The following is a 17,029-nucleotide window of genomic DNA, read 5'->3' on the forward strand; positions in this document are numbered from 1 at the left end:
AGGGGGTTTTACAGATGGCAGTGGGTTCTGTGACTGATTCAGCAGAGTTACAGATGGCAGTGGGTTCTGTGACTGATTCAGCAGAGTTACAGATGGCAGTGGGTTCTGTGACTGATTCAGCAGAGTTACAGATGGCAGTGGGTTCTGTGACTGATTCAGCAGAGTTACAGATGGCAGTGGGTTCTGTGACTGATTCAGCAGAGTTACAGATGGCAGTGGGTTCTGTGACTGATTCAGCAGAGTTACAGATGGCAGTGGGTTCTGTGACTGATTCAGCAGAGTTACAGATGGCAGTGGGTTCTGTGACTGATTCAGCAGAGTTACAGATGGCAGTGGGTTCTGTGACTGATTCAGCAGAGTTACAGATGGCAGTGGGTTCTGTGACTGATTCAGCAGAGTTACAGATGGCAGTGGGTTCTGTGACTGATTCAGCAGAATTACAGATGGCAGTGGGTTCTGAAAATCATTCACCAAGGTTACAGGTGGCAGTGAGTTCTGTGACTGATTCAGCAGAGTTACAGATGGCAGTGGGTTCTGTGACTGATTCAGCAGAGTTACAGATGGCAGTGGGTTCTGTGACTGATTCAGCAGAGTTACAGATGGCAGTGGGTTCTGTGACTGATTCAGCAGAGTTACAGATGGCAGTGGGTTCTGTGACTGATTCAGCAGAGTTACAGATGGCAGTGAGTTCTGTGACTGATTCTGCAGAGTTACAGATGGCAGTGGGTTCTGTGACTGATTCAGCAGAGTTACAGATGGCAGTGGGTTCTGAAAGTCATTCATCAAGGTTACAGATGGCAGTGGGTTCTGTGACTGATTCCGCAGTTACAGATGGCAGTGGGTTCTGAAAGTCATTCAAGGTTACAGATGGCAGTGGGTTCTGTGACTGATTCAGCAGAGTTACAGATGGCAGTGGGTTCTGTGACTGATTCAGCAGAGTTACAGATGGCAGTGGGTTCTGTGACTGATTCAGCAGAGTTACAGATGGCAGTGGGTTCTGTGACTGATTCAGCAGAGTTACAGATGGCAGTGGGTTCTGTGACTGATTCAGCAGAGTTACAGATGGCAGTGGGTTCTGTGACTGATTCAGCAGAGTTACAGATGGCAGTGGGTTCTGTGACTGATTCAGCAGAGTTACAGATGGCAGTGGGTTCTGTGACTGATTCAGCAGAGTTACAGATGGCAGTGGGTTCTGTGACTGATTCAGCAGAGTTACAGATGGCAGTGGGTTCTGAAAATCATTCATCAAGGTTACAGGTGGCAGTGGGTTCTGTGACTGATTCTGCAGAGTTACAGATGGCAGTGGGTTCTGTGACTGATTCAGCAGAGTTACAGATGGCAGTGGGTTCTGTGACTGATTCAGCAGAGTTACAGATGGCAGTGGGTTCTGTGACTGATTCAGCAGAGTTACAGATGGCAGTGGGTTCTGTGACTGATTCAGCAGAGTTACAGATGGCAGTGGGTTCTGAAAGTCATTCATCAAGGTTACAGATGGCAGTGGGTTCTGTGACTGATTCCGCAGTTACAGATGGCAGTGGGTTCTGAAAGTGATTCATCAAGGTTACAGATGGCAGTGGGTTCTGTGACTGATTCAGCAGAATTACAGATGGCAGTGGGTTCAGTGACTGATTCAGCAGTTACAGATGGCAGTGGGTTCTGAAAATCATTCATCAAGGTTACAGGTGGCAGTGGGTTCTGTGACTGATTCAGCAGAGTTACAGATGGCAGTGGGTTCTGTGACTGATTCAGCAGAGTTACAGATGGCAGTGGGTTCTGTGACTGATTCAGCAGAGTTACAGATGGCAGTGGGTTCTGTGACTGATTCAGCAAGGTTACAGATGGCAGTGGGTTCTGTGACTGATTCAGCAGAGTTACAGATGGCAGTGGGTTCTGTGACTGATTCAGCAGAGTTACAGATGGCAGTGGGTTCTGTGACTGATTCAGCAGAGTTACAGATGGCAGTGGGTTCTGTGACTGATTCAGCAGTTACAGATGGCAGTGGGTTCTGTGACTGATTCAGCAGAGTTACAGATGGCAGTGGGTTCTGTGACTGATTCAGCAGAGTTACAGATGGCAGTGGGTTCTGAAAATCATTCATCAAGGTTACAGGTGGCAGTGGGTTCTGTGACTGATTCAGCAGAGTTACAGATGGCAGTGGGTTCTGAAAATCATTCATCAAGGTTACAGGTGGCAGTGGGTTCTGTGACTGATTCAGCAGAGTTACAGATGGCAGTGGGTTCTGTGACTGATTCAGCAGTTACAGATGGCAGTGGGTTCTGTGACTGATTCAGCAGAGTTACAGATGGCAGTGGGTTGTGTGCGTGATTCAGCAGTTACAGATGGCAGTGGGTTGTGTGACTGATTCCGCAGAGTTACAGATGGCAGTGAGTTTTGTGACTGATTCTGCAGAGTTACAGATGGCAGTGGGTTCTGTGACTGATTCAGCAGAGTTACAGATGGCAGTGGGTTCTGTGACTGATTCAGCAGTTACAGATGGCAGTGGGTTCTGTGACTGATTCAGTGGAGTTAGATGCCAGTGGGTTCTGAAAGTCTTTCAAGGTTACAGATGGCAGTGGGTTCTGTGACTGATTCAGCAGTTACAGATGGCAGTGGGTTCTGAAAATCATTCACCAAGGTTACAGGTGGCAGTGGGTTCTGTGACTGATTCAGTGGAGTTAGATGCCAGTGGGTTCTGAAAGTCTTTCAAGGTTACAGATGGCAGTGGGTTCTGTGACTGATTCAGCAGAGTTACAGATGGCTGTGGGTTCTGTGACTGATTCAGCAGAGTTACAGATGGCTGTGGGTTCTGTGACTGATTCAGCAGAGTTACAGATGGCAGTGGGTTCTGTGACTGATTCAGCAGAATTACAGATGGCAGTGGGTTCTGTGACTGATTCAGCAGAGTTACAGATGGCAGTGGGTTCTGTGACTGATTCAGCAGTTACAGATGGCAGTGGGTTCAGTGACTGATTCAGCAGTTACAGATGGCAGTGGGTTCTGAAAATCATTCACCAAGGTTACAGGTGGCAGTGAGTTATGTGACTGATTCTGCAGAGTTACAGATGGCAGTGAGTTCTGTGACTGATTCAGCAGAGTTACAGATGGCAGTGGGTTCTGAAAGTCATTCATCAAGGTTACAGATGGCAGTGGGTTCTGTGACTGATTCAGTGGAGTTAGATGCCAGTGGGTTCTGAAAGTCTTTCAAGGTTACAGATGGCAGTGGGTTCTGTGACTGATACAGATGGCAGTGGGTTCTGTGACTGATTCAGCAGAGTTACAGATGGCAGTGGGTTCTGTGACTGACTGATTCAGCAGAGTTACAGATGGCAGTGGGTTCTGTGACTGATTCAGCAGAGTTACAGATGGCAGCAGAGTTACAGATGGCAGTGGGTTCTGTGACTGATTCAGCAGAGTTACACATGGCAGCAGAGTTACAGATGGCAGTGGGCTCTGTGACTGATTCAGCAGAGTTACAGATGGCAGTGGGCTCTGTGACTGCTTCAGCAGAGTTACAGATGGCAGTGGGCTCTGTGACTGATTCAGCAAAGTTACAGATGGCAGTGGGTTCTTTGACTGATTCCGCAGAGTTACAGATGGCAGTGGGCTCTGACTGATTCTCCAGAGTTACAGATGGCAGTGGGCTCTGTGACTGATTCTGCAGAGTTACAGATGGCAGTGGGCTCTGTGACTGATTCTGCAGAGTTACAGATGGCAGTGGGCTCTGTGACTGATTCAGCAGAGTTACAGATGGCAGTGGGTTCTGCGACTGATTCAGCAGAGTTACAGATGGCAGTGGGTTCTGTGACTGATTCAGCACTTACAGATGACAGTGGGTTCTGTGACTGATTCAGCGGAGTTACAGATGGCAGTGGGTTCTGTGACTGATTCAGCGGAGTTACAAATGGCAGTGGGCTCTGACACTGATTCAGCAGAGTTACAGATGGCATTGGTTCTCCGACTGATTCAGCAGAGTTACAGATGGCAGTGGGTTCTGTGACTGATTCAACAGAGTTACAGATGGCAGTGGGTTCTGAAAGTCATTCATCAAGGTTACAGATGGCAGTGGGTTCTGAAAATCATTCATCAAGGTTACAGACGGCAGTGGGTTCTGTGACTGATTCAGCATTTACAAATGGCAGTGGGTTCTGAAAATCATTCATCAAGGTTACAGATGGCAGTGGGTTGTGTGACTGATTCAGCAGTTACAGATGGCAGTGGGTTCTGTGACTGATTCAGCAGTTACAGATGGCAGTGGGTTGTGTGACTGATTCAGCAGTTACAGATGGCAGTGGGTTGTGTGACTTCAGCAGAGTTACAGATGGCAGTGGGTTCTGTGACTGATTCAGCAGAGTTACAGATGGCAGTGGGTTCTGTGACTGATTCAGCAGAGTTACAGATGGCAGTCGGTTCTGTGACTGATTCAGCAGTTACAGATGGCAGTGGGTTCTGAAATTCATTCAAGGTTACAGATGGCAGTGGGTTCTGTGACTGATTCTGCAGAATTACAGATGGCAGTGGGTTCTGTGACTGATGCAGCAGAGTTACAAATGGCAGTGGGTTCTGTGACTAATTCAGAAGTTACAGATGGCAGTGGGTTCTGAAAGTCATTTAAGGTTACAGATGGCAGTGGGTTCTGTGACTGATTCAACATTTACAGATGGCAGTGGGTTCTAAAAATCATTCATCAAGGTTACAGGTGGCAGTGGGTTCTGCGATTGATTCAGCGGAGTTACACACAGCAGTGGGTTCTGCGACTTATTCAGCAAGAGTTACAGATGGCAGTGGGTTCTGTGCTTGATTCAGCAGAGTTACAGATGTCAGTGGGTTCTGTGACTGATTCAGCAGAGTTACAGATGTCAGTGGGTTCTGTGACTGATTCAGCAGAGTTACAGATGGCAGTGGGCTCTGTGATTGATTCCGCAGAGTTACAGATGGCAGTGGGCTCTGTGATTGATTCCGCAGAGTTACAGATGGCAGTGGGCTCTGTGATTGATTCCGCAGAGTTACAGATGGCAGTGGGCTCTGTGACTGATTCCGCAGAGTTACAGATGGCAGTGGGCTCTGTGACTGATTCCGCAGAGTTACAGATGACAGTGAGTTTTGTGACTGATTCCGCAGAGTTACAGATGGCAGTGAGCTCTGTGACTGATTTAGCAGAGTTGCAGATGGCAGTGGGTTCTGTGAGTGATTCAGCAGAGTTACAGATGGCAGTGAGTTCTGTGACTGATTCAGCAGTTACAGATGGCAGCAGAGTTACAGATGGCAGTGGGTTCTGAGACTGATTCAGCAGAGTTACAGATGGCAGTGGGTTATGTGACCTGATTCAGCAGTTACAGATGGCAGTAGCTTCTGAAAGACATTCAAGGTTACAGATGGCAGTGGGGTCTGTGACTGATTCAGCAGTTACAGATGGCAGTGGGTTCTGAAAGTCATTCATCAAGGTTACAGGTGGCAGTGGGTTCTGCGACTGATTCAGCAGAGTTACAGATGGCAATGTGTTCTGTGCTTGATTCAGCAGAGTTACAGATGGCAGTGGGTTCTGTGACTGATTCAGCAGTTACAGATGGCAGTGTGTTCTGAAAGTCATTCATCAAGGTTACAGGTGGCAGTGGGTTCTGCGACTGATTCAGCAGAGTTACAGATGGCAATGTGTTCTGTGCTTGATTCAGCAGAGTTACAGATGGCAGTGAGTTCTGTGACTGATTCAGCAGAGTTACAGATGGCAGTGGGTTCTGTGACTGATTCACCAGAGTTACAGATGGCAGTGGGTTATGTGACTGATTCAGCGGAGTTACAGATGGCAGTGGGTTATGTGACTGATTCACCACAGTTACAGATGGCAGTGGGTTCTGACTGATTCAGCAGAGTTACAGATGGCAGTGGGTTCTGAAAGTCATTCATCAAGGTTACAGATGGCAGTGGGTTCTGTGACTGATTCAGCAGCGTTACAGATGGCAGTGGGTTCTGTGACTGATTCAGCAGTTACAGACGGCAGTGGGTTCTGAAAATCATTCATCAAAGTTACAGGTGGCAGTGGGTTCTGCAACTGATTCAACAGAGTTACGGCAGTGGGTTCTGCGACTTATTCAGCAGAGTTACAGATGGCAGTGGGTTCTGTGACTGATTCAGCGGAGTTACAGATGGCAGTGCGTTCTGTGACTGATTCAGCAGAGTTACAGATGGCAGTGGGTTTTGTGACTGATTCCGTAGAGTTACAGATGGCAGTGGGTTTTGTGACTGATTCACCAGAGTTACAGATGGCAGTGGGTTATGTGACTGATTCAGCGGAGTTACAGATGGCAGTGGGTTATGTGACTAATTCAGCGGAGTTACAGATGGTAGTGGGTTATGTGACTGATTCAGCAGAGTTACAGATGGCAGTGGGTTCAGTGACTGATTCAGCAGTTACAGATGGCAGTGGGTTCTGAAAATCATTCATCAAGGTTACAGGTGGCAGTGGGTTCTGCAACTGATTCAGCAGAGTTACACACAGCAGTGGGTTCTGCGACTGATTCAGCAGAGTTACAGATGGCAGTGGGTTCTGTGACTGATTCAGCAGAGTTACAGATGGCAGTGGGTTCTGTGACTGATTCAGCAGAGTTACAGATGGCTGTGGGTTCTGCGACTGATTCAGCAGAGGTACAGATGGCAGTGGGTTCTGCGACTGATTCAGCAGTTACAGATGGCAGTGGGTTCTGTGACTGATTCAGCAGTTACAGATGGCAGTGGGTTCTGTGACTGATTCAGCAGAGTAACATATGGCAGTGGGTTCTGTGACTGATTCAACTGAGTTACAGGTGGCAATGGGTTCTGAAAGTCATTCATCAAGGTTACAGATGGCAGTGGGTTCTGAAAATCATTCATCAAGGTTACAGGTGGCAGTGGGTTCTGTGACTGATTCAGCATTTACAAATGGCAGTGGGTTCTGAAAATCATTCATAAAGGTTACAGATGGCAGTGGGTTCTGACACTAATTCAGCAGTTACAGATGGCAGTGGGTTCTGTGACTGATTCAGCAGTTACATATGGCAGTGGGTTGTGTGACTGATTCTGCAGAGTTACAGATGGCAGTGGGTTCTGTGACTGATTCTGCAGAATTACAGATGTCAGTGGGTTCTGTGACTGATTCAGCAGAGTTACAGATGGCAGTGGGTTCTGCAACTGATTTAGCAGAGTTACATATGGCAGTGGGTTCTGTGACTGATTCAGCAGAGTTACAAATTTCAGTGGGTTCTGAAAATCATTCATCAAGGTTACAGATTGCAGTGGGTTCTGTGACTGATTCAGCAGCAGTTACAGATGGTAATGGGTTCTGTGACTGATTCAGCAGAGTTACAAATGGCAATGGGTTCTGTGACTGATTCAGCAGCATTACAGATGGCAGTGGGTTCTGTGACTGATTCAGCAGTTTCAGATGGCAGTGTGTTCTGTGACTGATTCAACAGAGTTACAGACGGCAGTGGGTTGTGTGACTGATTCAGCAGTGTTACAGATGACAGTGGGTTCTGAAAACCATTCATTAAGGTTACAGATGACAGTGGGTTCTGAAAATCATTCATCAAGGTTACAGATGGCAGTGGGTTCTGTGACTGATTCAGCAGAGTTACAGATGGCAGTGGGTTCTGTGACTGATTCAGCAGTTACAGATGGCAGTGGATTCTGAAAATTGTTCATCAAGGTTACAGATGGCAGTGGGAAGAAATCACTCCATTCCAGGAAATTATCCCACATCTGCCAGGCTTGTATGTCTCTGTTCCCTCCTGTCCCTGCAGCACATGGTTTCTCTGGGGTAATAGAAACATTTCCTTCTTCGAAGTTGGGAAGTGGTTTTTGTTACCAGAAACTTTCTTGAATAAAGAGAAAATTACTGGAGACTAGTTCTGGGCCTTTATTTCCTAAACCAGTATGTTGTAGTGCCCAAGTTCAGAATGCTTTTGCTACACAATGTTACCCCCGTCTTCCTCAGTTGAGTCTTTGGATAACCTTAGGTTTAAAGGATGCTTATCACATTCCAATGCATCCAGACTTCAGATGTTTCATAAGGTTTTATATGTCTGGATCACAATCAGTTCTTTACCATACCCTTTGGACTAGACATTGCACCCATAGTGTTCACAAAGAGTCTGTGTAGTTAATCAGGGTATCCACAGTCTTCTGTATTTAAATTACTTGCTTATCTTTGCAGAGTCGTTTTTAAAGAGTCAATAAAGGTGAGAGGTCTCCTATGTAGGTTGGGATTCCAAGAGAACGTTAAAATGTCTTTTTTTAACTCCATCATACAGGATTCTGTTCCTGTGGTGTCTGACACTTCAGTACAAAGAGCTTTTCTTCCACAGGAAAAAAATATCTGTATTTATATCTATCCTAGGGCTTTTCCACCCAGAGTTTGGTCCCTACACAGGAATACCTCCGGGTTCTGTTTTGCATAGCATGTGTAATTCTCATGATACCTCTGGCAAGACTTCACATGAGAAAGATACAGTGGTAACTGAAATTTTTCATTTTAGCACCAACAGCCATGATCTTTTCAGATTTCAGTTTTGGGACTTGAGGAAGGAGAAGTTACTATCACATATCTTTGAATCCTGGTCTCCCTTTCTCCTCCTCCTGCTCCAAAGCCTCAGACTTTGCTTGGGGAGCAGTGTCAAGGGGGATACATGTGCATGTTATCTGGGACAACAGAGACGGACACAAGCACATAAATAGAAAAGAGGAGATTGCCTTTATCTGTTTACTTAACTCTCTGAATCGCATCTGGCCCCCAGGACCACTTCAAGTTGTTGCAGACAATGCCACAATCATGTGATACATAAAAAACAAGGGGAACCAAGTTGTACCCCTTTTGGAAACTAGCTTTGTTAGCTTGAGATATAGCTTTACAGGACAATCTCATTCTACAGGCTTTCTACATCCCTTCTGAGCAAAATCGTGGCAGACGAGCTGAAAAGGACAAATGCAGACTCTGTCTCAAAATTGAAACTCATTTGGGGTCTTCCAGGATTTGCTCCATCTGTGTGGAGTTCTTCAAGAAGACCTCTTTGCATCTTCTGTGAATAATCAATCAGTCGTTAGAATTCTCCTGCAGGCCTCCATGCAAGAAGGCCTGGAAGATTTGGACAGGAATGTTCTTGTCTGCTTTTCCACCAATACTCTGTACTTCTGAAGATTCCGAAGGAATCACCTAAGATCATTATGGCAAATCTCTTCTGATCCAGATAACAATGGTTATCACTTTTTTTGGAAGTGGCCATTGACAATTAACCCTAATCATCCTTGCAGACTGGATTTACTAACACAAAAAAGGCATGTCCGATACATTCGGAACCCAAGCAACTGCACGGGACTGCCTGGATGATGGGGTCTTAGTAACTTTTAGCCACATGTTTTCTGAGGACGTGCAGCAGGTACTAATGGAGGCAAGAAAGCCTGCCACTAGAAAATCGTATATAACCAAAAGGAAAAGTGTTTTTTTTTTTAAGTTGGTGCCAACGAAACAAGTATCCATTCAGGGCTAGTGTTTTTCCCTGATTTTACAGTATCTGTGTGATTTACTACTCTGTGACCTGTCTTGCTCCTCTGTCAAGGTCCATTTTGTCAGCTATTTCAGCATGTTTTGCCTACAGGCCCCTTCTTTCAGTGCAGGTGTTGCATAACAAACTTCCCAGAAAAACGGTGGTTCCTCCTTGGGATCTTAATTTTGTGTTGAGGAAACTAACACTTGCTTAGTTTGAAACTGCTCATCTGGCTGACTTGAGGTTCTTAACATGGAAAACTGTTTTGTTGAGTGCCCTGACCTCTGCAAGAAGGACATCTGAATTGCAGGCTGATATGGTGGGTCAGTCTTCTCATTTTCCACAGAGACAGGGTTTATTTAATAACCAGATGTTCATCGTGTTTCACTGTTGCAGTGATTACTCTTGGGTTATCCTGCTGGCAGGCTACCCGCAGTCGGCCTAAATTCCAAAGTCCTGGTCCGACATCGGCTGCTGTCGCCTCTTCCCTGACGTCAGTGTGCCAGGGGTATAAAAGATGCAGCCGACACCATTTCCTTTAGTCTTTCTTGCCGCGCGGTGCCCAAAGCAAAAGCAGTTCGCAAGTGCCGGTCGGCCGACTCCTGAGATTTTTAAATCCGAATTTCAGAACCAAAGTCTTCATTAAAGCCAAGTACCCCATTGGGGAAACTTTTTTCTTGCTCCAGACCGATGTCAGAAAAAGTTAACAATTGTATTTCTTGTGCGAAGCAAATACCTCATAAGGATTTTCACTATTACTGTATTCCTTGCTTAGGCCCTGACCACAATGTTGCTAGCTGTCGGTTTTGTGCTAGATTTAACCAACGCACTATTAAGCGTCGGTTCAATTTTGCATTTCATTACTTTGGCCGAAGATTTAATTACATAATGCCGTCGGAACAGCCGACGACCGGAGTTTACAAAAAAACGCAAGGACAAGGAAAAGGATAGACATCCGAGGTCCAAAACTGACGACGAGGCCTCCGTTAGGCCAGTCGCCGGTTCGCCAGTTCTCAGTGAGGCACTTTCACAGCCCCTGGCGCCTGCTACCTCAGAGCCACAGGCCACTTCCGACTCCCACGTGGAGCCGACTGGGCCTCTGGATACTCAAGGTATTGGACACTCTGAAATCATTCCCTCAGATGGGTCCGGAGCCACTGAGCAGGCATCTGCTTCTGAGGGTGTCTTTAGACCTACAGAGTTATATGTTAAACCATCTTCAGCTTCAAAGACAAAGACTAAAGCTGCTCTAAAGACAAAGAAACAAGTACAGCATTCACGTACTCAAACTTCCATGCCTAAAAAACAGATGCTTAAAATGGCAGAAGACCTAATTACTATGATCAGGGGTTCCCATCCCCCTCCTGATAAGAGGCCTAGGCAAGAGACAGAATATGATTCTTCTGATCAGGTTTCTGTTTCCTCTGATTCCTCTTCTGAACAGGATTATTCTATACCTCCCTGTGAGGACTCTGATGCTGAAGAATCCATTCCTTCAGCCTCACCTCCTGAGGATTATTCTTTTGGGGAAACCCTGCATACAATGAGGGAGCATTTCCACTGGGAGAGCCAAGATTATTCTGAATCTAAGAAAAGGCTCAGAGACTTTCTGCTACTTCCTCAGCACAGACCCCTTGCTATTCCACCTGTTCTAGACATTGTAGATGATGTATTTTCAGAGTCCGGCCTGTCCCCTGACTCTCTACCTCCTGCACCTGCTAAGCCAGACGGATACTACAGGGTCCCAGATTCTCATAAATAACTATATAAAAACCCCGCTGCTGACCCAGAAACTATTTCTCAGGGTCCCAAAGGGGTCAAAGCTTCCACTTCAAAAAAACCTGTCCCCTCCGATTAGGGATTCTAGGGCACTGGACAGATGGGGGAAAAAGTTTACACTTCTGCTACGTTGGCTTTATGGGATTTAAATTGTCAGTTTCATATGCTTAAATATCAGCAATACTTAATGTCACTGCTTAAACAGAAAATGTTGACAAATTCTGAATGTTCAGAGAACAAGGAAATGCAGGATTTATTGCATGCAGCTGAACAAGTGGGAAAGCATACTTTGCAATGTGATTATGATTCACTGGAAGCCTCTTGCAGGGCTGCTGTTACAGGTTCTGTTATTAGAAGGCATGCTTGGTTAAAGGAACAGAATCTGCCTGATCATGTTAAAGCAAACTTATTAGATGCCCCATTACAGCATGATACTTTGTTTGGTGCTGAAGCAGAAGAGGTGTTGAAGAAAATGGAGGATAAAGTGAAATCCATGCAGACAGTTAAGGATTTCTTACAGGTACAGCCACCCAGATTTAGCAGGAACTGGCCTTCAAAAAATTGGTCCTTTCCAGTGTCAGTCAGACCACATAGGCAGATACAGACGTCCCAGAGGCAGACCTCTGCCCCAAGGCTCATACAGGCCTAAACAGTGGGGTGCTCCTACCTCCAAAAGCGGAGAAGACAAATCACAACCTTACAGGAAACAGTCCCAATGACTTTCCTCTGCCATATCCAAGCACTTTTCTTTTGACAGCCCCCTTAGGGGGAAAACTAGCACTATTTTCATCAAATTGGCAAATGGTTACTCAAGACAAATGGGTCTTGAATATAGTGTCCCAAGGCTACAGGTTCCACTTTCACACCCTACCAAGGGCAAGAGGTATGCCAGACCTGCCACACAATCAATGGGCAGAGGCACAAAAGCAAATTACAGCCCTCATGGACATGAGGGCCATTCAACAAGTACCACAACAAGAGCAGGGGCAAGGATTTTACTCTAGACTTTTCTTAGTGCCCAAAACGGGCAAAGCCTGGAGACCAATACTGGACCTGTCTATACTAAACACATTTCTGGAGGTTCCAAAATTCAAGATGTTGACTCTACAGCAGCTGCTGCCCATGCTGGGCAAGAAGGCTTGGCTCATAACTTTGGACCTAAAAGAGGCATACCTGCATGTCCCATTCAGACAATCTTGCAGACGATGCCTCAGATTCATAGCTGGCTCAATGCACTACCAGTTCTCTGCATTGCCCTTTGGCTTATCTACTGCGCCCAGGGTCTTCACAGAATGCCTGGCACCAGTAATTGCATTTTGCAGACAAAGAGGAATTCAGATATATCCCTACTTGGACGACTGCCTTATTCAAGCAGAGAACAAAGACATTCTTCTAAAGCATCTGGCGTTTGTAAAAAGATTACTAATTTGCCTAGGGTACACAGTAAACGAAAGTAAATCAAAACTAGTACCCTCTCAAGAGATAACATTCCTGGGTGCAAGCTTCAATACAACTGCCCAGATGGCTTATCGCACTCCAGACAAAAGCAACTGACTTCTTACTTCAAAAAGTTGGCAACAAAGACCCAGTTATCTGCAAGGAAAATCCTGCATGCCTTGGGTTTCATGGCATCCTGCATTCTACTAATTCCATATGCTAGACTGCATATGAGGAAACTACAATGGTATCTAAAAAGTGTTTGGACTCTGCATTGCCACAGCCTGGAGACAGTAATTACCCTCATTCCCTGCCTGCAACAGGAGTTTCGATGGTGGGCACAGGCCTGTCACTTCAACAAGGGTCTGCCATTCACCTTACCCACAGCCAGACAGACACTGACAACGGATGCATCAGATTATGCCTGGGGGGCCCATGTGGCAGGAAAATGTATTCAGGGTGCATGGCCTGCAAGCCAGATGCATCTTCACATCAATCAAAAAGAGATGCTAGCTGTTCAGAATGCCGACAAGTTTCAAGGATCTACTTCATCCAGGACAGCTACTGATAAAGACCGACAATACTACGGTCATGGGGTACATAAACAAGCAGGGAGGTACACATTCCTACCCCCTCTGCAGACAAGCAATGACCTTATGGGACACAGCATTGACTTATCAAGTTCACCTGCAAGCACAATTTCTGCCAGGAAAAACCAATACTCTGGCAGACGCACTAAGCAGAAACCTCGTGGATCCCCATGAGTGGAAACTGGATCCACAAGTCTTCAGCATAACAAGGAAATGGGGATGCCCAGACATAGATCTATTTGCCTCCCCTCACAACTGCCAATTAAAGAGATTTTGCACAAGGGTTTACCACAAACAAGCATGGAGAGTGGACGCTCTATCCTTCAGCTGGAAAAATCTGACAGTATATGCCTTTCCTCCACTGCCTCTCCTTCCCAGGGTACTCCTGAAGGTCAGACAAGAGAAGCTAAAAATGATACTGATTGCACCAGACTGGCCACGCCAGCACTGGTACCCAATTCTAAAGAGCTTGCCTCAAGGTCCAGCATGGATATTGCCTCAAATTTCTCACTGGCTGACCCAACAAAACAATCAGATCCTGTACAGCCAACTCAGGACCTTAAATCTGGCAGCATGGCGGATAATGTAGCCATTCAAAATGCTCCTCTTTCAAAAGCTGTTATGGCTGTTATCTTGGAGGCCAGGAGGCCCAGTACCAGAAAATCTTATGCAGAAAAATGGAAGAGATTCTGTGCTTGGAACCGGGAACAAGGCTTTGACACGTATGCACCTAATATCCCTCAGATTTTACAATACCTAACTGAGATGCTGGGCAAAGGCCTTTCCTTTTCATCAATTAAGATTCATGCCTCTGCTATTTCAGCCCATTACAGTACGGAACCACCTATCTTTTCTCATCCTTTAATAAGGCAGTACCTCAGAGGGGCCAAAAACATCAGGCCTCCAGGGAGAGCACCAATTCTGGCATGGGACCTCAATTATGTCTTGGAAAAACTCACACTGCCTCCTTTTGAGCCAGCCTCAACAGCTGATATAAAATTCTTATCCTGGAAAACAGCTCTGCTCCTAACAATAACCTCTGCAAGACGAGTCTCTGAGTTGCAAGCACTCATGGCTGTGGAACCTTTTATCATTTTTCATCCAGACAAGGTTTCTCTGAGGACAAACCCAACATTTATGCCTAAGGTTGTGTCCAGTGTGGCCCTCAACCAAACCATTCACTTTGCCTACCTTTTATCCAAACCCACAGAACAAGGGTGAGAAAATTCTGCATTCTTTGGACATACACAGACCGCTAGCTACGCTTCTACTTGGACAGAACTAAAGCTTTCAGAAAGACTGAGCAACGTTTAGTGTCCTATGCTGCAGGATCACAAGGAAAGGCTATCTCAAAACAGACTATTTCTAAATGGATAGGCCATTGCATCCGTTTCTGCTATTCTCAGCATGGCAAATCAGTGCCTAAGGGCATTAGGCCACATTCTACCAGAGCAGCAGCCACTTCAGCAGCCTTCCTCAGAGGAGTGCCAACCAAAGGCATCTTAGAGGCTGCAACTTGGAGTTCAGTGCACACTTTTACAAAGCACTACCACTTACCTCTTTACTCTAAATCCAGAGCAGGCTTTGCCACTGCAGTTCTGCAGGGCCTCATAACCTTTCCTAATCCTCTTTAGCCCAGCCACCCATCCTCAGCTTTGGGATTCAACCCAAGAGTAATGACTGCAACAGTGAAATGCGATGAACATAGTACAGTTGTGTACCTGCCATAAATGTAGATGTTCGAGTGTATATTCACTGTTGCAGTCCAGGTTTACCCTCCCACCATCCCCTTTTCTTTTATTGGGGTTTATCTATACTTTTCTATTCTATACAACCTATGTGGTGTATTTGCTTGTAGATGAAGGAAATATTTCTTTACTGCATGTATGTTTATTGGCATAATATATTTAGCCTACCCTTTTGGGGGCACCTGACATCTGGGGCAAGAAAAACTGAAGAAAATAGTGTCGGCTGCATCTTTTATACCCCTGGCGCACTAACGTCAGGGAAGAGGCGACGGCAGCCGACTCCGGACCAGGACTTTGGAATTCAGGCCGACTGTGGGTAGCCTGCCAGCAGGATAACCCAAGAGTAATGACTGCAACAGTGAATACACTCGAACATCTACATTTATGGTAGGTACAGAACTGTGCTTTTATATCTAAAGTGGTATCTGACTTTACTATAAGCCACACTATTCATTTCCCCATTTTCTTTCCATAACCGAAAATGAGGGAGAAAGGATATTCATACCTTGGATATCCACAGACAATTCTGGTAGTGTCTTTACAGAAGAAAATATTTTTGAACTTCTGATCAGTTGTTTATTATTTTGTTTTAGTGAAGGATCTCGCCCATGAGAGAGGAGGGTTGAGGATCTCTTACTTTGATCTCCTTCCCTTTCTCTTACTGGGTGTCTGGCATGTAAGTAAGTAATCAGACCTAAATCTCTAAGCTTGCATGTTTGAGGTCTGTTCCTTTAAGCCGTCACTAATATCTTTGCTCAATGTGTGCTGCCTTAGAGTATGTCATGAGTTTTTTTTCTCCCACACTGATGGATCACAATAAACCTGTTTTCATGCCCATTTCAAAGTGAGCGTAAATCTCTTCTTTCCCATGTGTTTTTCCTTCTTGCTTTGTTGTGACTGTGCCGTGGATTTGTACCATCATATGTCCTCTGTCACTGAGCATAGCTGGAATCACCATGGAATCAAATGAAAAAGATAGGAGATTAGCGACATTGAGGTTCCTTATTTTAACAGTGCAGGGCAGGCTGTGTCAAGCTGTAAAGCATTTTTGTAGAAGTAGGAAAACCTTTGATACCTTTGGGAATGAATTACTATGGTTTTGTAAACAGAATGGGTGGGCTTTTTGCTTTGCTAATACATTTTCCTGTATAACAAAAAAATTCTTATCACTATCAGTATAAAATGCTGCTCGGAATGTTTTGGCAGCAGTTGCTGGTGAACGAGACTTGTCAGAATAAGTAGTGACCGGCAGATGAAGCCCACCATGCTTGTGCCGGCTGGTGACTGCTTTTTTATGTGTGGCAAGCAGTCCCCCCCCCCCCCCCAAGACAAACTTACAGATTCTTCTTGTGTTGTGAATAGCAGTTTGAGCCTTATACTCAAAACTGAAGTGGTCTGGTTCCCTGTGGCAAGTTTGAGTTAAAGCAGAGGGGGAAATGTTTCACAGTTTTGTGAAATAACTGTTTTCCAAATAATTTATTAGCACGTTTGCTTCTTTTTCTGTATTCATCCTCCAGAAAAACTTGTTTGGGGATAATTGTGTAGAACCTGTGCCCCCCCCCCCTTTTTTTTTTTTATTTCTCCAAACATTTATGGTTTCTAATATTTTGCCAGAAATGGATCGATGCCATTCCAGAGTCAGAGTATGATTGACCTTTACCTCAGGCCAGGTTGATTGCATCTAAAGTTATCCAAACATTTCCTTGGTAGTGCAGTCCTTTTACATTAGTATATATAAGATGAAAAGATACTGCCTCTGTGTTTGGTCTTTCATGTGTGTTCAGCCATTGTTTTGCATGCTTTTTCCACAGCAGCACACGTAATGGGGACATTGGATGTCACAAGGCTGCTGTTTATTTCATGGCAGGCGGAAACATTCTTTATGTGCAGCCAATCTCTTTTTAAATGGGAAAAATAGAGAGCATGGATTTAGATTCCCCTAGCTGTTTAATTTTTCAACTTT

At 45.4% G+C, this 17,029-nt stretch overlaps 1 protein-coding gene across 1 annotated transcript in view; it reads left to right on the plus strand.

The window, feature by feature from the left end:
* UNC119B (unc-119 lipid binding chaperone B) overlaps positions 1–17,029 on the plus strand; it is a 679,015-nt gene that overhangs the window by 100,050 nt on the left and 561,936 nt on the right. The gene's annotated exons all lie outside the window — the stretch shown is intronic.

The sequence above is a fragment of the Protopterus annectens genome, chromosome 4.part0 (genome assembly GCF_019279795.1).
Source record: "Protopterus annectens isolate FY-2018-M chromosome 4.part0, PAN1.0, whole genome shotgun sequence".
Taxonomy (NCBI): Eukaryota; Metazoa; Chordata; order Ceratodontiformes; family Protopteridae; genus Protopterus; species Protopterus annectens.